Consider the following 22,171-nt stretch of genomic DNA (forward strand, 5'->3'; position numbering starts at 1 on the left):
TTGGTACCACCAACACTCTGAGAAGAGTACCAATAGACACGAAACAGAAAGTATTCAATGAGCTGCATTGGATGATATCACTGGTTGCCATACCTCCTATTGAGAAGGTCACGGAATGGGATTCAGCAATGGTGGCTACAGAAAAGGAAGTTTGTACATTCAGGGTTTGTATTGACCCAGTCGACTTAGAGTCGTAGAGTCATAAAATACAGAAGAGTCCCTTTGGCTCATTGAGTTTGCACCGACAAAACTACACTAAATCTACACCTATTTTCCAGCACTTGGACCGTAGCCATGAATGTTATGACATTTCAAGTGCTCATCCACATACTTTCTAAAGGTTGTGTGGTTTCCTGCGTGTTATCCTCTGACACAGTGAATTTCCTCAAATCCCCTCTAAAGCTCCTGCCCCTCAACTTAAAATTATGCCCCCTCAGTATTGACCCTTCAACTAATAGGAATAGCTGCTTCCTATTCAACCTGACCATAGCCCTCATAATCTGAAAGACCTCAATTCGTTTCCTGTTCAAGTCTTCTCTGACAACCTGAACCCAGTAAGAAGTCTCACAACACCAGGTTAAAGTCCAACCAGTTTATTTGATAGTAATCCCCATTACATAGAACATAGAACATAGAACACTACAGTGCAGAACAGGCCCTTCGGCCCACGATGTTGCGCCGACCAGTTAAAAAACAATGACCCACTAACCTAAACCAATCCCTTTTCGTCCATAAACCTATCCACGGATCTCTTAAACGACCCCAAACTAGGCGCATTTACAACTGCAGCAGGCAGGGCATTCCAATCCCTCACCACCCTCTGGGTAAAGAACCTACCCCTGACATCCGTCCTATAACTACCCCCCCTTAATTTAAAGCCATGCCCCCTCGTGCTAGATTTCTCCATCAGAGGAAAAAGGCTATCACTATCCACCCTATCTAAACCTCTAATCATCTTATATGTTTCAATAAGATCCCCTCTTAGCCGCCTTCTTTCCATCAAATAAACTGGTTGGACTTTAACCTATAGTTGTGAGACTTACTGTGTTTACCCCAGCCCAACGCCGGCATCTCTATAACCTGAAACCATCCTTGCCTGGTGAGGCGTGGGTGTAGGCTCAGAGCAAAGTGAACAGACATCACTTTCCACCTGTTCTGTTGTTTGACCACCCGGGAGGCCTCAATGGCCTCCATTCCCACCAGCGGGGCCATCATGTCTGCTCCCCATTGGTGAGGACCATCGGTGATCCTTGTCAGTAAGGACCTCAACTAGCGAGGGGGTTAAGTGAGCCCGGACAATACCATAAAGGGCTCATTAGCCATTAATATCTCAATCAGCCTCGCACTCTTCCCAGTCATGGGACTCTCTCCCACCCAGATATGGACCCCTGGCACCCCTCACCATTGTGGCAGATTGGACTGAGTTCTGTAGTACAATTTTCCAGAATTAGCAGAATCTGTGCCAGGCACAACGTAGCCGGAAAATCGTCGTCATGGTCTTGTCTGAATCTGGCTTCTCACCTTTGGCTACGATCCACACAGGAAGTCTGGTTGACCCTGAATCTGCATTTAGCAGGGTTAAGCTTCAGTTGCATGGTGCTGATTCTGTCAAAGACAAGATAAAGATGTGTATCATGTTCTTGCAAAGTACAACCCCAGACCAGAATGTTATCGACAATGATTTTGCAAGGGTTGGCCTGCAAAACCTTTTGCACAAAAAGAGGAAAATGTCTCAAAAGTAGCTCCACTTTATTTTATGACTTTGGAGCTTTTGTCAATCCTGAACCGATCCTGTACCAATACAGCATTCACCGTAGCCATCCCGAAATACTAGTAAACAATTCCCAAAGGTGAGGTTTAAATCTATACTTCCTTTCTATCCATCGCTGACTGGGCCAGCGTTTATTGCCCAGCCCTAATTGCCCTTAAACTGAGATGACTTGTTAGGCCATATCAGAGAGTGTTTAACGAGTCAACAACATTGTTGTGGATCTAGAGTCGCACATAGACCAAACTACGTAAGAATGGCAGATTTCCTTCCCTAAAGGACATTACTGAACCAGATGGGTTTTTTTCAACAATCGACAATGGTCTCATGGTCATCAGTAGACCCTTTTTAAATCCAGAGTTTTGCTGAATTCAAGTTTCACCACTTGCTTTGGCAGGATTCAAACCCAATTCTCCAGAGCATTACTGTGGCTCTCTGGATTACTAGTTTAGTGACAATACCACTAGGTCACTGCCTCCCCTATATAAACGATACAGATGAAGTTGTGGGTGCTGATAAGTAAGTTTGCAGGTTGTACGGGGTAGTTAATAGTAAGGAAGAATGTCTTCATTTGCAGGAAGATATCGACAGGTGATGCACTTTGGAAGGAGTACTCAATCAATGGCAAGCCATTCGGAAGCTCAAAGGAACAAAGGGATCTTGGGATGCTTGTTCACAGATCCCTGAAGATTGTAGGAAAGGTTAATAGTTAGGAAAGCAAAGTGGACACCTGTCTTTATCAGTGTGGCATAGATTATAAGAGCAGGAAGGCTATGTTGGAACTGTACAATACATTAGTTAGGCCATAGCTGGAGCATTGTGCACAGTTCTGATTGTCTTTCTAGGAAGGATGCACTGTACCAGAGAGCACAAAGGAGATTCACCAGAATGTTCCTGGGATGGGGCATTTGAGCTATGAAGAGAATTATATATTTGTTCCATTTGGCTCACCATTAAGCCTTGCTATAGTAATGTATGCAAAGGAAGTGATCCAATGCAATATAGAACATGAAACAGAGAAGCAGCAGGTAGGGAGAAAACACACTACAATAAAGTTATGTTTGTTTATTGAACATTTCTGAGTATTAATCTCCAAAGACATAACAAAACTGGCGATGAGGATAATAGATGTACGCTAGCTAAACCACTCGGAAGAAGAAGCTTGAGCAAAGGTAAGTCGGGAAGAGGGAAACATTGCTGTCTGCATGGAAAATCAGCTGGCTAGCATGAATGTAAGTAAAAGATACTCTATAAAAACAGATTCTAGAGCTGGCTGTAGTAAATGATAGACTATAACTTGAATTAATGACTTGTATAAAGAAAACCAAGGCTGCTGCTGTAAATGTGGTTACAAAATACGCACATTGGAAAAGCTACATGAATAGAAATGGCAGGAGTTTTCAGCATTGTTGGAACTTTCGATGAGAATTTGGAACAGTGGAACTCTTAATCTGAATCTTTCGATTATTTTGCAATGGTGAACAAAATAGATGAAGCTCTTATGGTGCCCATGTTCATGGGTGGGTTGGGAAATAAAACTTTTAATCTTTTCCACTGTCTTATGCAAACTCATAAGCCACGCATTAAAATGTATAAGCAAATTATGGAAAGCTTGCAAGCACATTTTTCACCCAAATTCCTGATGATTGCAAAGTGCTTTAGATTCTATAAAACCAAGAGGAGGGGGAGTCATTTGCAGAATATGTTGCAGAGTTTAAGAGACTTGCAGAATATTATGAATTTGGACAGCATTTATGACAGACTTGTTTGTCGTCTATGCAGCAATATAACACAAAAATCTCTTAACTGAGAAATTTCACACTGCAGAAAACCATTGAAATCAATATCTCTATGGAGCTGGCTGGAAAGGAAGCTCAGTAATTGAATTCAGAAAATATCCGCTGAATTGACAACCAAAGACACCAGGATATGTTGCAGGAATGAAAGTCACTGCACTCTGCTGGTGAAAATTAGTGTAAAGACATTGGCCACAATTCTGAAGCGGCTTCCGAGATGACTGAGTATGGAAACCTGGGCTTAGACCTGGGTGATCCCTCACCCTGCATGCTGTTTGGTTCCCTGGTCATGTGACCCTTACTCTGCAGCTTTATCCTTAAAGGGACAATCATCACATCTGTTCAGTGATATCCTTTACCCCTGCACCAGGAAGCAACGCATCACTCAGGATTCATGTCTATGTTTGCAGAAATGCCTATCTACCCATGTCCCATTCCTGAATCCCTTGATACCACCAATTTAGCTTATTTCATGTCTTGATAATTCCATTTTATTTACAGATATTAAAAATGCTGAATTCAAATTCTCATGGTGAACTTAAACACATGCTCCCTGGATTATTAGTCTTGTAATGTAACCACAATGCTATCAGTCCAGCCTTAAATGGCATATCAGAAAGATTAACACATCTACAGTTTCTGAAGTTTCATGGTCCTGTAACTTGCCTTAAAAGGGAAAACTGTCATTGTAGCTTTAGTCTTGATTAACTGTAACAAATGTTTAGCAGAAATACTTAGTAATTAAAAGTTACTAAATAAAAGGGCATTGAGAACATTAGCTCATAACATCTGCTGCCTAATTGAATCAGACTGATTAGTTAGCAGTGAGCAACTGAACCATAAAAATAAAGGTTTGTGATGAGTCAATGAATCTCTGCTGAGAGATAGTAGGGTGCTATAATTGGTCTGAGCTGCCTCGGGTTAGAAAAGTGAAAACTAGCCAGGATTCAAACTCCTGGATTTGGATTTTCCTGGTTCCCTGATGATGGTTTTGGAGGTGGCCATGTTGGAGAGTGATGGGGAGGTGGAATAGGGGTGTTGGTGGGGGAGGGGGGTGGGATATGCTGTGTCGGGATAGCTTTCCAACACCTTATTCCTCCATCTAAGGATTTTCCCAGGGAGGGATTGGGAACCAGATCAGTGTTTGCTCCATGGGGCTGGGTGGCCAAATAAAGCCCCACTCAGAGGTCATTTTACACTGATATTTTATTGGCATCAGTGTGGCACCCGACTGCATGCAGAGCTCACCAAATCAACAAGACTTATGACTCAATGAAAAGATTGTATGGATGGAAGGCCATAGCCCTGTCCATCACTACTGCTGCAGAGCCCCCTCCACCCCAATGATCCTCTCATTGCATATCTATTTATCTCATGAGGTCTCTGCAGCCTTTCAAAAGCATCTCCTTATTGAGACACCCTCAGACTCTCCTGCTTACCTTGGTAGCACCCACCTCTTCTGATGGGATTGCTGGCCTGACGTTGCTGTGGGCCTTCTGATTCAGGCCTTTGACCCCAGGAACCCACCTTTTTCCCTTAATATGCCAATGGGCACACTGGTGACATTGGCAGACTCAGGATTCCCATATAAGAACAAAGAACAAAGAAAATTACAGCACAGGAACAGGCCCTTCTGTCCTCCAAGTCTGCACCGACTTAACTAAAACCTCCTACCCTTCCGGGGACAATATCCCTCTATTCTCATCCTATTCATGTATTTGTCAAGACGCCCCTTAAAAGTCACTACCGTATCTGCTTCCACTACCTCCCCCAGCAATGAGTTCGGGGCACCCACTAGTCTCCGTTTAAAAAAATCTGCCTTGTACATCTCCTTTAAACCTTGCTCCTCGCACCTTAAACCTATGCCCCCTAGAAATTGACTCTTCCACCCTAGGAAAAAGCTTCTGACTATCCACTTTGTCCATGCCTCTCATAATCTTGTAGACTTCTATCAGATCGCCCCTCAACCTCCATCATTCCGGTGAGAACAAACCAAGTTTCTCTAATCTCTCCTCATAGCTAAAGACCTCCATACCAGGCAACATCCTGGTAAATCTTTTCTGTACCCACTCCAAAGTTCCACATCCTTCTGGTAGTGTGGCAACTAGAATTAGACATTATATTCCAAGTGCAGCCGAACTAAGGCTCTATAAAGCTGCAACATGACTTGCCAATTTTTAAACTCAATGCCCTGGCCAATGAAGGCAAGCCTGACATTGGGGTCCCAAACCCTGCCAGAAAATTCAGCCTTTGATAACTATCAAGTGTGCCTGGATATTAGACAAGGAGATTATCATGATTGGTTGTGATGTTTTCCATAGTCAAATAGCCCACTGACAGAAATATATGCTTTTATAACCGGCTCCTGTGAGGCATCAACACCCTCATGAGAGAAGAGCAGATGGATGAAATTGCTGAAAAAAAATTAGTGAGGATGAGGAAAAGCTAAGCTTAATACGTGAAAATACTTAGGTGAGTGCTACAGTTATCTTCATGAAAATGTTTCAGACGGCTCCAAGCATTTTGAACTTAGGGAGTGGGGCACAGCTGAGCTGCTCCTGTTTTATGACAATGAATTTGTGGAGAGGGCTGATGATCATCTCTCAAAGCAATCTAAATGTTTCCTGCACGTTCTTGTTATTTTCCCCTTTCATTGATTATTATCTCCCTTGCTCAGGAAGGATGCCTGCATTAAAAAGTTGGACCCTGTTCAGAAACCATTCAATAGAATGTCATCTACAAAGATATCTTAAGCCTGAAGGGCATTCAGTTAGCATATGTCATGTGATGTACTGGTATCTCTACTAACTGTTTTTATTATCAAATTGTGCAGCCAAATGATCTAAATGACATTCCAAAATTGGGGGAACTCAATATCTTCTGTTTCCTGCATTTCACATAAGGGGGAGAAAATAAAGTGAGGTGTTGATATTTGCCCTCTGAATACCCTCCGCAAAGCCCCCTTGTTTTTGAAGATTGTATTACATGATAACAAGGATAAGCAAAAAGCAACAGCAACATTGGATAGATATTTTATGCAGGGGCTGCTGACTTTGCACATTACCTGGGAGAATCCAATTGTATGAATTGTGAGCCTCTCCACGGTGATGCTCAGGCAGGTGATAGTTGAATTAGTGACCCAGAGTCTGTCTGTTCGCAGAATCAGTGAATGTGCAAAATATAGATTACAATAGCAGATTTCCACTTGTCAGAGGTGATGCCGCTATCCTCTATCTGGATCTGAAATTTTCCTGCAATAAGAACAGGAGCTTGCTTCTCCATTTACCTGATTTGAACACATGTCTGTAGAATATTAGCCGACTACCTCACACTTTGGCTAGTGGTGGGACTTAGGGACCTCATCTTACGAATGGCAGACAATTAAACAACCACTGGCAGGACTGCCATCCAGTTAAGACCAGCAGCTAACAGCTGCCAGCCCAGTCAGAGTGTTGGCAGCTGGGCAGCCTCAGTAGCAACATTGGGAGCAGTGGCCACAGCTGGGCTGCGTCTGGAGGATGAAGATGCATCAGTGGATGTGCACTGGGATGCCAGAGCCGGACAGGCAGTGGCAGGACCCAATATGGAAAGTGGGGTGGGTCACTGAAGGCAGGCTTCATCAGTTTGTGGTTCAAAGAGTGCCAAAAAGAGGGGACACCCGGTGCCACTGGGAGACTACCAGAAATTACCTGACAGTTTTCCCCTTGGCTAATTGCAAAATGCCAGCAGAGGCATTAAGAGGCCTTGACCAGTAATGTGGCTTAACTGGGCTCTGGACAGGCAGGCCATTTGCTACCTTTCCTGCTACTGGTGCAATTGGATACATTAGGAAGACAGCAAGCATGGCACCCAGTGCCATTCCATGTCATTTTGCCAATCTTTCTGCCCCTGAATTTATCCTAGAAGAGCCCGGAAAATCCTTGTCTTGATCTCATAAGACTGATGGACATTTCATTGAAGAATTAAGGATATGCTGCACGGGCCCCAAGACCGGAAATTTCCGATTGAGCTCAACGAACTTTTAAATAGTTCACTAAACTTTCTGTCTCATCTGCTATGATCCCGTGAGTGGACTGGGAAATTTTTGGCCGCTGATTTTTGGATGAGGTGATAAACAGTGGTCCTGTCTGCCCTCTTACGTGCACTAAAATATATCAATACAAGGCAGGTATGAGATCCAAAATCCAACAGCCCAAAAACCTGACATTATAGAAGATATGTTATTTCATATTTATTCAAATTAAATTTGGATTTAATGGGACAATTTGACTTGGTGCTGGTTCTCGACGGCATACTGGACTAATTATTGGCTTTGCTGCTTTGTGGTATGCCAGCCTAGTTCCCATGTTGTGAGCCTACCAGAAGAATTCTATACACCACCTGACCCAGCCTGGCCCAACCAGCATCATTTTCTTTGATAATAAAAATATAAATTTAATAGTCGTAATAATGTTCTGCCATCACAATCATGCCAAAAAGGTTAGCAGATACCCCAAAGTGTAGCACTGTGAAAAGGGGGCATAATTCATTGCCTGTGTTGTAGGGTGTTGGTTTTATTAAGGTAGTTGCAGTCTTAGTTAGTTCAACAGTAAATATTTATTAACTAATAGGAACGATATACATGAATACAGTAAAGGTCCACCAAGCTAGACCTTGCCTTTCACATAACTCTGTTCGACATTACACTGATCCTTAGATGTGGGTCATGTGTTCTCTTAAATCACTATGGGGTCACTGCTGTACTCAGTCCCATGTTAACTTTTTATGTGTCAGACCCTTATACGACAGTTTATAGCCAAGAAAGTGAAATTATTGAAACTAGATGGGGCGAGTCAGTGTGAAAACTGAGTGAGGAATATGGCATGGAAATCGCTACCATTTACAATTTAAAGAAACAGAAAGATCAGGTCTTGAAGTTTTATGCTATAATTGAAAGAAATGAAATGAAGGAATGAATAAACAAAAGATATGCATAAATCTAAAGTGATAATTTAGACAGAATGATGATGGAATGAATTCAGCAGAGGAAGGTGTCATTTACTGAGCTGATATTGACTTTCAACAAAGAACTGAATGTTTTAACTTCATGCCACTATACTTCAGGTTAACCAAATTTAAAAGGCGTTTTAGAATAGGACAATTAAAAGTGTGTGGAGATTAAATCTTGGAAGATCATAAGGCAGCTGAAAATTATGTAGACGAGTTTGCCAAAGTAATTAATTGTTGATGGAAACCTTTCTGCTGAACAAATCTATAAGGCTGGTGAGACGTCTTTATTTTGATGTTACAATGCCAAGGAAAGCTTTGGTGACAGCTGATGAGAAGGCACCAAAAGGTGTAAAATGCAAAAGATAGGCTTACTCTGCTTTATTGTGCCAATGTGGCTGGAGTACATAAGTAGAAGCTGATATCCAGAAAGAACACCCAAACTGAAGGTGGTGAGAACATTTCCATTCCATTATTATAGCAACAGGAGAGCACGGATAACTAGACATATTTGTTTGGATTAGTTTGAGAAGCACTTTAATCCAAAGGCTTATTGTAATTCAGTTGGGCTTGATGTAAAGTGTAAGATATTTCTGTTGCTTGACAATTTCTTAGAACACCCTGATCCTAACCTGATATTATTAAACTAGAAGAAGTGCTAAAAAGATTTACTAGGATGCCACAGGTCTTGACGGATTGAGTTATAAGGAGAGGCTGGATATACTGGGACTTTTTTTCTGGAGCGTGGGAGGCTGAGGGGTGATCTGAGGGTCTATAAAATAATGAGGGGCTCAGATCAGCTAGATAGTCAATAACTTTTCCCAAAGGTAGGGGAGTCTAAAACTGGAGAGCATAGGTTTAAGGTGAGAGGGGAGAGATACAAAAATGTTCAGAGGGGCAATTTTTTCACACTGAGGGTGGTGAGTGTCTGGAACAAGCTGCCAGAGATAGTAGTAGAGATGCATACAATTTTGTCTTTTAAAAAACATTCAGATAGTTACATGGATACAATAGGTATAGAGGGATATGGGCCAAATGCGGGCAATTGGGATTAGCTTAGGGGTTTAAAACAAATGGGCGGCATGGACAAGTTGGTCTGAAGGCATGTTTCCATGCTGTAAACCTCTATGACTCTCATGAAGACAAAATGATTGGCATATGTTTACCTCCAAACATAAATGATACAGCCAATGGACCAAAGAATTTAAAGGTCCATGTTATCTAAAAATAAATGTGAATTTATAACCCATACATTTAGTGCAGTGAGCTGAGGACTGGGGAAAGAAGAGCTCCGAAGATGATTATCAATGAAGGACTCCATCTCAGCTGCTGTGCACATGTGGACCAAAATGACTGGCACCGCTGTCACTGGCAATTATGTTTCATAATGATGAGGAAGGCTGATGTTAGGTTTGAAGGAGTTTGTGTGTCTAATGAGAAGAAAATTATTTCGCAACAGTTAAAGTGTGCAGAAAAGTTGTCTCCTCAAACTGCATAGTCATAGGATGAAAAAGATCAAAGAGGCTATGAATATAAACAATGATGCTGCCATTGATCAAACACCTACACATAGTGAAATTGCAAAAATGGTTTTATATTCAGAGGAGAAAAAAAACAATGAGGAAGATGATAATAGCATTGGTGATTTAGCAGAGAAAAGTGTATAAGTATGTAATTTAATTAATGCCTAGATTAAAATAATGCGGCTTCATAGCAGAGCAACTGATAATGAATGCAGGGTTACAAGATTCAAGAAAAGTAATCAAGAAGAAGCTCAAATTCATGAAACAAGTGAAATTAGCAGATCTCTTTAACAAGACATCCCAGTAAGATGCTATTGACCTGACTTCAACTGCAACTTCAATGCAATTTCCGATCAGGAAGATCCTGCTGTTGGTCGATCAACAACACCAAATATTCCAGCTGAGCTCTTCCCCTCGAACCCAACCTTCAGCCAATGTATTTGATAAGTACAAGAAAAAGTATTATTTACTTTTTTCAAACTTTGGGTATACAATATGATGAATTATTTTTCATACTTCATCAATAAACTTATTTATTTTGTTTCATGTGTCTCTTATTCATTGAATTTGGCCTTGGATAGGCTACTGATTTTATTGGGCAGAATCCAAAATCCAGCCTAGTCTTATGAGTGCCGAATTTTGGACATCCTACCTGCATTTTCAAGAAGACGAAGGAAATTTTCCCCAGCGTCGTGTCCAACATTTGTCCTTCAACCAGCATCAGTAAAATAGGTTCTTTCATTATGTTATTGCTGTTTGTAGGAGCTTGCTGTGTGCAAACTGACTACCATGTTTCTTTCAGTATAACACTTCAGAAGAACTTAATTGCCTGTAAGACACCTCGAGACATCCTGAGGTTGTGAGAAAGCTATACAAATGCAAATTTTCTCTTTCTTATTTTGTATGCAAGTTAAAAATGTGGACATAATTAGAACTTGTGTGTAATACAGTCTGCTTAAGAGATGTTTTGATTATTCTGTGAGAAATCTACAATTCACAGTCTCTGTAAATTCCATAGGCATTTATGCAGTCAGGAATTAGTAATGCAGAATTCAAGTTCATCCATTTTGTATCCATATGAGATCTTGGTTGTTTAAAGTAAATATAACATTCACCCAAGTTAATATCTTTCAATGTTAATTATTAGTTAATTATTACATTTCTTAAATATTGTTTTATCATTTTATTTAATGAGCGCAGTCAATTCTATATTCCATCCCCCACTGCAATCTCCAGGCCAGGTGGAAAGAAAGTGAGTCAACGGCACCTGTTCCATTCCCACGCACTCCCTGTGAAACAGGATCAGGCTGGGAATGTGCGGCTATAGCTGTTCAGTCCACCCACACTCACAACAGCAGCCTTACCGAGGTGACAGGCGTTCTGATCCACTTTGTGACTAATTAAAAAAAAAAGAAAAATCATTTGGCAGATAGTTGGTAATATAACAGGGGGCAAAGCTCCACTTATACAAGCGTGTGTTATTTTTGAAGTGGCTGTTTTGATACAATTAAGTGTCTTGCTGGGCCACTTCAGAGAGCAGTTAAAAGTCAACCACGTTTAATATGGAATTGATGTTGCATACATGCTAGACCAGGGTAATAAGTTTCCTTCTCTAGATCATTAGCCAACAAGTTGTGTTCTTACAACACTCTAACAGTTCCAGTGGCTTCTTTACTGACAACAATTTTTTTATTCCAAGATTTTTATCCTGTTCAACATCACCATGACACTACCACATTCAGTTGAACAATGAAGCAGTAAAACTGTTTGTACTGAATTTTTTTTTAGATTTAACAAGTTAGGAAGAATACCACTCTGTGTCAGCAGCCCTAAGACCAATAACTCGCCCCTCCCCCACACTGATGGGCCCAGCTGACCCTCAGCACCCCTGGGCTGCCAGACCCTCTGCATCTATGGGCTCAGTTGAGCCCTCACACTGCAAACGGGCATTGCAAACCCCTCGCTCACACTAGCCTGACAGATCGCCACCCCTGTGGGTCTGCTGTGTTCCCCACACCTGAGTTCTTTGGACTTCACCCTGTAAGACCCTCTGCCCCCCTTCACCCCCCACAAAATCTTGAAGCCTGTGGGACTACTCAACCCTATGCCCACCATGGGGGACACTGGGGACAGCATCACATTTCCAAGATAATCACGTAAGATACAGATGGCTGGTCTCCCTGGAAGAAAGTTTGGGGAAAGGTCTGTGCAATCGGATAACAGAGAACAACCTGACAAAATTCAATAACCGGGGCTAGGGGTCCTCCAGGATGTTCATCCCTGCTGTCTGATGATTGTGTCACTATCTTACATCACTGTTGGTCCCCATTTTAATCTGGCCATCATTATTTTGAACAGCACAGATTATCAGGTAGTTGAAGGTATTTGGGAATTATCGGTTTTAAGACATAGCACATAGAACATAGAACATTACAGCGCAGAACAGGCCCTTCGGCCCACGATGTTGCGCCGACCAGTTACAAAAACAATGACCCACTAGCCTATACCAATCCCTTTACGTCCATAAACCTATCCATAGATCTCTTAAACGCCCCCAAACTAGGCGCATTTACAACTGCAGCAGGCAGGGCATTCCAATCCCTCACCACCCGCTGGGTAAAGAACCTACCCCTGACATCCGTCCTGTAGCTACCCCCCCTTAATTTAAAGCCATGCCCCCTCGTGCTAGCTTTCTCCATCCGAGAAAAGACTGCTAACTTAAGGTGATATTTCTCTGATTGTTAAATCCAGTAAAACCATAACATTGTTGAATCCAATAAAACCGTAACATTGTTGAATACAAACAGGTTTACTGTTTTACTGTGTCCATCTAATCTGATAACAGACAAAGCTGGGGAACACCACTCTATTATAAGACATATGTGACACATGCAGAGAACCTCCAGAGAATGACAATGTCTAGACTATAGCCAGTCAACTGTTCTCAGTAAATCACAACTGGTCAGAGTTAACATCAGCTGACAAAAATCAGTTACCAACTGGCAGGAGAATACCTACTTTCACTAATGGGGGCTATATTTGCAGTCACTCTTGAGCTGCAGTATGTCTGCAGGGAGCTGGAGCACAGACAGCAGAGAGGAGAAGCTGTGCATGGAGGCAGAAGAAGACTCCTAATAGAAGGCCAGATTGTAGTCATTCATAGAGAGGACATCTCATCACCACATCAGTAAGGCCTAAGGCAAATAGACTTCACCAAGGAGCTGGTCATTGAACTGTGCCAATTGGAACTACAGTTGGACAATAGGACAAGGTCTGCACTGGCCTTAGCTATGGAGATCACTGTGGCCCTCAATTCAATGGCAACAGATTGTTCAGATGGGAGGAGGTCACATTGTCAACATTTCACAGTTTGCCATGTATCACTACATCATAGAGTGAGAGAGGCCATATAGTGCTAGAGAGATGACTTCATAATCCTTGAATACTGGCTGAACTATGTCTCTAAGTATGTGGTGGTCTATTACTTGCTCTACCTTGTCACTCTCATGAGGATTTAAACTTTGTTGCCAGGCCTTTGAAGGGCACCTCAGGAGGAAGAAGAAAAGGAGGCAACACCTGGAGCTTGTCTACTTCATGTTTTAACATCAAGCACGTAAGTTCTGTTTCTTACTGAATTGCGCTGTTTCTTCTCAAGAATTTTACACCTGTCTTCAGTGTGTTTTGCTGTATCACATTAATGAGTAGGCTATATTTTCCTCACAATTCATAGATCATTTTCTATGTTTATATTTTTGCCTATCTCATTCTTTGCATCATTCACCTCCCTGTTGACAAATTTAAAATTAAATGTTTTCAAGTGGTCATAAGTACATAGAACATAGAACACTACAGCACAAACAGGCCCTTCGGCCCACAAGTTGCGCCGATCACATCAACACCTATCTATAACCCCCAATCCCATAAAACCCCATATACTCATCCAGAAGTCTTTTAAAAGACCCCAGAGAGCTCGCCTCCACCACCACTGACGGCAGCCGATTCCATTCACTCACCACCCTCTGAGTGAAAAACTTACCCCTAACATCACTTCTGTACTTTCCTCCCCGCACCTTAAACCTGTGTCCTCTCGTAGCGACCATTTCAACCCGGGGAAATAGCCTCTGAGAATCCACCCTATCTATTCCTCTCAACATTTTATAAACCTCTATCAGCACAACCTCTATCAGCACCTCTACATGACAAAAAATATTTTTTCTGAGAGTAGTAATCAGCTGATCTTCTGAAATTTAGTTCTAAAAACTAGAATACTTTCTTCAAAGACTACACAAATATTGGATCCCATGATTCAAGAATAAAAATCAGTTCTTATCATGCCCCCATCAACTGTGAGTATCATCATAGATTTTTTTTTTGACCTTGTTTAAGGGTAGGGGCAAGCATTATTAGTATATGTGGTAGCATGGCCCCTTTAATGGGTGATCCTTCACAGGTCACATGATCGGGCTGGAACCAGTGGAGTACAAGTGTGCAAACCTGGGCCTATTGGGAGCAAGGGCATGCATCCCTGACATTGGAAGTTGCAGTTGGGGTCATGGTGTTGGGAGTAGACCTACATAGTTGTGCTGTTAAAGCCCTGTTGTATATAGACTTTTTAAATTAAAAAATCCTCTAGTTTGTTATTTTCCTCAAACTACTACAATGTGTTTAAAAGGAAATGAAAATAATATTCTTATTGTACTTATTGTAAGGGTGGACGTTAAGAAAGAGGATGTGTTGGAACTTTTAGATTCTATCAAGATAGATAAGTCTCCGGGACCAGATGGGATGTACCCCAGGTTACTGTGGGAGGTAAGGGAAGAGCCCCTGGCGATGATCTTTGCATCGTCGATGGAGACGGGAGAGTTCCGGAGGATTGGAGGATTGTGGATGTGGTTCCTATTTTCAAGAAAGGGTACAGGGATAGCCTGGGAAGGGAGAGGATACTGAGGGACAGGATTTATGAACATTTAGGGAAGTTTAGTATGATCAGAAATAGTCAGCACAGCTTTGTCAAGGGCAGGTCATGCCTTATGAGCCTAGTTGAGTTCTTTGAAAATGTGACTGAACACATTGACGAAGGAAGGGCGGTGGATGAGGTTTACATGGACTTCAGCAAGACATTTGATAAGGTTCCCCATGCAAGACTTTTTGAAAAGGTGAGAGGGCATGGGATCCAAGGGGCTTTGGCCTTGTGGATCCAGAACTAGCTTGCCTGCAGAAGGCAGAGAGTGGTTGTGGATGGGTCTTTTTGTGCATGGAGGTCGGTCACCAGTGGAGTGCCCCAGGGATCTGTTCTAGGGCCCTTGCTGTTTGTCATTTTCATAAATGACCTGGATGAGGAAGTGGAGGGATGGGTTAGTAAGTTTGCCAACGACACAAAGGTTGGTGGTGTTGTGGATAGTCTGGAGGGATGTCAGAAGTTGCAGTGAGACATAGATCGGATGCAAGACTGAGCAGAGAAGTGGCAGACGGACTTCAACACGGATAAATGTGTAGTGGTCCATTATGGCAGATCCAATGGGATGAAGGAGTACAATATCAAGGGTAGGACTCTTAGCAGTGTTGAGGAGCAGAAGGACCTTGGGGTCCGGGTCTATAGGACTCTTAAATCGGTCTTGCAGGTGGAGAATGTGGTCAAAAAGGCGTATAGTGTACTAGCCTTCATTAATCAAGCGATTGAGTTTAGGAGTTGGGAGGTAATGCTGCAACTTTATAAGACCCTTGTCAGACCCCACTTGGAGTACTGTGCGCAGTTCTGGTTGCCTCACCACAAGAAGGATGTGGAAACTATTGAGAGGGTGCAGAGGAGATTTACAAGGATGTTGCCTGGATTGAGAGGCATCCCTTATGAAGATAGGTTGAGGGAGCTAGGTCTCCTCTCCCTGGAGAGACGACGATTGAGAGGCAACCTGATAGAGGTTTATAAAATGTTGAGAGGTATAGGTTAGGGTGGATTCTCAGAGGCTATTTCCCAGGGCTGAAATGGTCGCTACGAGAGGTCACAGGTTTAAGGTGCTGGGGAGCAGGTACAGAGGAGATGTCAGGGGTAAGTTTTTCACTCAGAGGGTGATGAATGAGTGGAATCGGCTGCCGTCGGTGGGGGTAGAGGCAAACTCGCTGGGGTCTTTTAAGAGACTTCTGGATGAGTACATGGGATTTAATGGGATTGAGAGTTATAGATAGGCCAGGTAGGTAGGGATATGATCAGTACAACTTGTGGGCCGAAGGGCCTGTTCGTGCTGTAGTGTTCTATGTTCTGTGTTTCATTCTTGCGTGACGAGGGGCGGGTGAGATGATGGTGAATATTCATTTGCTCTCAGATGTGAAGACAATCTTAGTTGCTTGTTTGCAATGCCATGTATTCTCCAAGATCTTATTGAATGGCAGAGCAGTTTGAAGGGCTGAATTGCCTATTCCTGCTACTATTTCTTATGCTGTTATGCATTAGGTCTGATTGATGAGTTACGACTGAACTCATGTTTTTCATTATAACCTTCATTTCTCACCACTGTCCAAAGGACATATGGGCATGTACAAATATCATCAATAAATAGTGCTTTACACGCTACCTCAGAATGTCACTGCAGCCACAAGGCTGACAAAGGCATAATGGAAACATCAATACAAATCCAATTATTTCTGTGACAGGCAGTAATAGAGTGCAATCACAAAATGAGAATCAAAGTAAGTAATGTGAGACAAATCAAACTTTTTCTTGGTAAGGGAGTCTGGTAGGAAAGTGCGCATTAAAAACATGTGCCATGATATCAGGCGTGGAGAAATACAATTTTCCAATTGCATCAGTGCATGCTTAATTTTTTATGAGTTTCTCTGCAGCTATTGATTTTCTCAAACATTTGTGTCCATCTTTAATAATTTTTGTTCTATTTCGCATAGCCATATGGTGAAAGCTAGAATACAGCCTAATCTTTTATTCTTTATAAGCATTCTTTACATATATACACATTACAAACATTTCTTCAAACTGAACAACATCAGTTTAATTCTGCTATATATATATAGGAACAGAAGTGAATTCCCACTAACTCAATACAATTAAATACTCAATATACGATTCATAGATTCCTTTATCTCTCCCTTTAAATAAGAATTGAGTTTTATATGTACATCCAAAAATTTAAAATACTTCTACATTCTGTGCCAAGCATTATATTCTGCGCCAAGACCTCAAAGCACTGTCTTCACCAAAGCCAAAGCAAGAAGCATTTTTATATTCCTTAATCTTTCATGGAACATTACTCAGTGAAATAACACAATGGACTAAATCTTTCCAAAAAATGGCAGTGTTGTTTGTGGTGAAAGGGTATGTTTCTCTCCAGATCTTATGACATTCTGCCAAAATAAATCAAAGGGGTGTGTTTTGCAACATCATACAGAGGGGCGGAGCCTACTGTCCGGCAAAACCCGGCTGCATAGAGATTGGGGCACGATGTTTACAGGGCGCTCCAATCTGAATCTGTATAAACTACCTGTAGCCCACCATGGAGGTCTCAGGGCCCCACCCCCACCCCCACCCCCAGTTGGATTTGGGCTCTACTTCTGCCCTGATCATCGGCCCCTTCTCCCCCTCCCCCCTCCATTATTGGCCCCTTCCTTCCCCACGAATTATTGGCCCCTTTCCCCCCCACAGTCTGAGCTTGTACTCACTTCCCCAAAAGCCATCATTGGCATCCCCAACTCTTCCACCCATTCCTGGCCACCACCACATCTAAATGAATCTATCCCCTCCCCCATGATGCTCCCTTGGGGGCCCTTTCCTTGGCACAGGTTGGAACTGCCAGGTTGGCATAGTGTCAAGCTGGCAGTGCCAATCAGTGCCAAGGAGCAATGCCAGTGGGAAAAGCCAGGCCACTGCCTGGCCAGGTCCCTCTTCCCTGGGGTAGTACTTACCCTTCTTCATCCTCTTCCTCAGATTTTTTTTGTTGTCATATACTACACCTCCACCTATCAACTCCCCTCAGGAACTTCAGTGAGATCACCTCTTATTTATCTAAACTCCCATGAGTAAAGTCAAAGCTGTTCAAACTTTCTTCATAAGATACGATCTTCATTTCAGGATTCACACCTATTAACCGTTCTTTGTGAATTCCTGGGATCAGTTTGCTCATTATTCTTATTCCAATTCTGCCTTCTGCTGCAATAGCCAGGCCTGCTAAAGAGGCTTTCATTCTCTCTGTGTTTAATTCTCCCCAATTGTATTGATACTTACATCTGGCATCTGGGCTATATTGAAAGTTGGTAATCCTAGAGTCTTCCATTCTTTATGTTGCAGTGGAATGTCCCATTTGTTGCATGAAGGCTGAAGGAAATTTCTGAGGTTTTTTTTCTGAAACAATATTCATCTGATCCAATAGAGTCTTATTTCTGAGAGCCATGGTGGGACTTGGGTTTGAATCCTGCTACAGCAGGTTCTGGAATTTGAATTCAATTTTTATAAATCTGGCACTACAAATCTACTGACCATGAAACCATTGTCGACTGTTGGGAAACCCTATCTGATTTACTAATGTTCTTTACAGAAGGAAATCTGCTGTTCTTACCTGATCTGGCCTACATGTGGCTCCAGAGCTAAGCAATATGGCTCTGAACAAGGACAGCCAGGATGTCCAGCCAGCCATGTCTCACAAATGAAACAAAAGCATCGCAATCTTCAGTTAAGCTGATTCATTCCATGGCTGGAATTGTACTGTACTGCCCACCACAGGAATCAGAGTGGGCGAGAGGAGGACCATGGAAAGGTCTGTTGACCTCTGGCTGGATGTCACAGTTTTGGGATGAATGAGGCCATAAAATCCTGCCCAAGGTTTATTCATAAACTAGTTAAAGTATTGGCCCCATCTTTCTGATTTAATCCTTTTTAACTAGTAACTAATGTAACCTGCTTTCTTGATTGTACAAATATTTGCCACATCTTTTGTTAACCTATCTCCAACAGCTGCTATTCTGAAAATATCTTTTTGTTCCACTGTGTTCTCCAGATTTTCAAGTATTTCTTCTGTGGTCAGGAACCTTTATTTTGCAAGTCTTTTCTTTTCATTCCTTTTCGCCTTTATGTCCTGTTCTTTATCTTCTTTGAGCCTGTTTCCACTTCTTTAACTCTTACTGCTCTTTCTGCATTTTCATTCCACTGTAAGGTTTATTTTCCAGGCTTTCTTCTCCCTACTTTTGTTTCACATTCTTCTTCACTAATTTTCCTAATCATGTCTGCTATTGTTTTCTATAGTGTCAGTCATCAGTTCTTCTATTCCTCTTAGCTGTGTCTGCTTACGAAAATCCCCCTCATTTATGGATCTCTGAGCTTCCACCACCTTGTGTTCTATCTACCCCCATGTCTGTGGCTCTTTTGTTTTATTTGCCAACAGCTGTGCTATTCGCACACCACATTGGGTGGTCACTACTTCCTTTGGAAAGAATTTACGGTTCTTGCTTCCTTTGTATGTTCTTTTCTAACCAAGATGTAATCTAGCTGTCTTCCTCTGTAGGTTATAAGGTAGTTTCTGTACTTTTGTTACCAGGTGTTTAGTATTATTAATTAATATGATACAGAAAAAGCCAGATTCTTGGTACTTGCTTCATTTTCTTCTCCAAAATTGTCTCCACTGTGGATAACCTCATATCCTGCTCTTTTTCTCCTAACACTTCTTTTTAGAGCTCCTGCTACCAGTATTCTGTCACTGTTTGGTATTGTTTGAATTGCATTGTCCATCTGTTCCCAGAATATTTCTTCCTCCTTTGGTGCATAGAAATGATCAATGTTCCATATTTTGTCTCTGATTTCTAGTTTTACTTTGATGATTCAACCAGTGATTCTATCTCTGACAGCACCTTGTTTTTCATTTCCTTGCTTAAATATTATTCCGTTACCATTTCTTTCTTCTCCCATCCTATCCATGGTAGTAATGTCTATATTCACTACCAATTTCTCTTGCTTTTCTGTCCTTCTGCTTTGTTTCCTGGAGATCCGTGATTTGCACTGCTTTTCATAGAAAGAAATCATAGAAATCACAGAAACCCTACAGTGCAGAAAGAGGCCATTTGGGCCATCGAGTCTGCACTGATCACAATCACACACAGGCCCTACCCCCATATCCCTACATATTTACCCACTAATCCCTCTAACCTATGCATCTCAGGACACTAAGGGCAATTTTTAGCACGGCCAATCAACCTAACCCACACATCTGTGGACTGTGGGAGGAAACTGGAGCACCCAGAGGAAACCCAGGTAGACACGAGGAGAATGTGCAAACTCCACACAGACAGTGACCCAAGCTGGGAATCGAACCCAGGTGCCTGGAGCTGTGAAGCAGCAATGCTAATCACTGTGCTACCGTGCCGCCCTTTTCTTATTATCAGGTCAGTTATGTCACTGCTTTTCCTTGTCAAGTGAATGACATTTAGACTTTCTATTTTGGGTTTGGTCATCTTTCACCTAAAATGTGTATTTATTTATTAGTCAAAAGTAGGCTTACATTAACAATCCCCAAGTTGCCATGCTCCGGTGCCTGTTTGGGTACATTGAAGGAGAACTTAGCGTGGCCAATCCACCTAACCAGCACATTTTTCACATTGTGGGATAAAACCAGAGTACCCAGAGAAAATACACACAGAGAACATGCAAACACCACACAGACAGTGACCCAAGTTGGATTTGAACAAGGGTACTATGAGGTAACAGTACTAACCACTGTGCCACTGAGCTGTCTCTCTCCTTCAGGCTTTAATCTTTTGCCATTTTGTCCATTGGATTATAATCCTTGCCCATTTCTCACAAGATTCAGGAAGGTACCCCATGTGTTATTTGCAGGGTGAACTCCAGGGTAGTCAATAACGATTGTCTAGCAATTTAAATAGAAACATGCAACTTATGTTGCATTAATACTATGGCCGTAAGAGCAAGTGAGAGACTGGGAATTCTGTGGCAAACTGTTCATCTCTTGATAAAAGCAAAATACAGCGGATGCTGGAATCTGAAACAAAAACAGAAAATAGCTGGAAAATCTCAGCAGGTCCGACAGCATTTGTGGAGAGAGAGGAGAGCCAATGTTGCGATTCTAGATGACCCTCCGTCACAGCTTTCGTCAGAACGTTGGCTCTATTCTCTCTCCACAGATGCCGTCAGACTTGCTGAAATTTTCCAGGATTTTTCTGTGTTCACCTCCTGATACCTGAACGTCTGTCCCCCAGCTATAGACACAGGTCAGGAGTGTGAACTTACCTGGAACTAGTTCAACAATAATCAAGAAGATCAATACCATCCAGGATAAAGCACCCCATCCACAACTTTAAACTTCCACTCCCTCCTCCACTATTGGAACAAAGTATAGTAATATATACATAATGCATAACTGTAACTCACCAAGTCACCTTTGACAGCTCCTTCCAAACCCATGATCCCTACTACCTAGAAGGGATCCACTGGAACAGCATCACGTGCAAAGTCCCTTGCAAGTTAACATGTCATCTGGGCTTAGAGCTATATTGCTATTCTTTCAATGCAGCTAGATCAATATCCTAAAATTTCAGTGGTCAGTGAAGACTCACAACAAGCTTCTCAGGGACAGTGAGGGATGGAAAATAATTGGTGCCCTTGGTAATGATGCCCACAGCTTGATGTTGCAAAATAAAAAATAAATTGGAGGCCACTTGGAATATACCAACGTAAATCTCCAGGTTATAGTTTCTAAATTTTCACTGACAAAAAGCAGAATCACCTTGTTATATATTAGATTCACAACTTAGATCCCTAAAACACTTCTGTTCCACTTCCAGGAGATAATTCTACTGGCCCTGTCAGAAATAACAACCATTATGCCGAAATACCTGAAAGTTGCCTACAGGCATAAAAATTATTACAGTAGACCTTATTCGTTTGCAGGAAGGTTTATTGAGCAACAGACGAGTGAGTTTGTACACTAAACTGCAACAACACTCTATGCTTCAGGGTAACACAAATTGAACATAAAATGGATTATCTACTTATCCATTATCCCCAATTTAATTCTCAGAAATCACCCTCATTTCCTGCTCAGCACTCTCAACTCTTAACCAATGTTTCTAAATTAGTACATTTGGCT

Source organism: Carcharhinus amblyrhynchos, chromosome 15, assembly GCF_965287045.1.
Source record: "Carcharhinus amblyrhynchos chromosome 15, sCarAmb.v2.hapA, whole genome shotgun sequence".
NCBI lineage: Eukaryota > Metazoa > Chordata > Chondrichthyes > Carcharhiniformes > Carcharhinidae > Carcharhinus > Carcharhinus amblyrhynchos.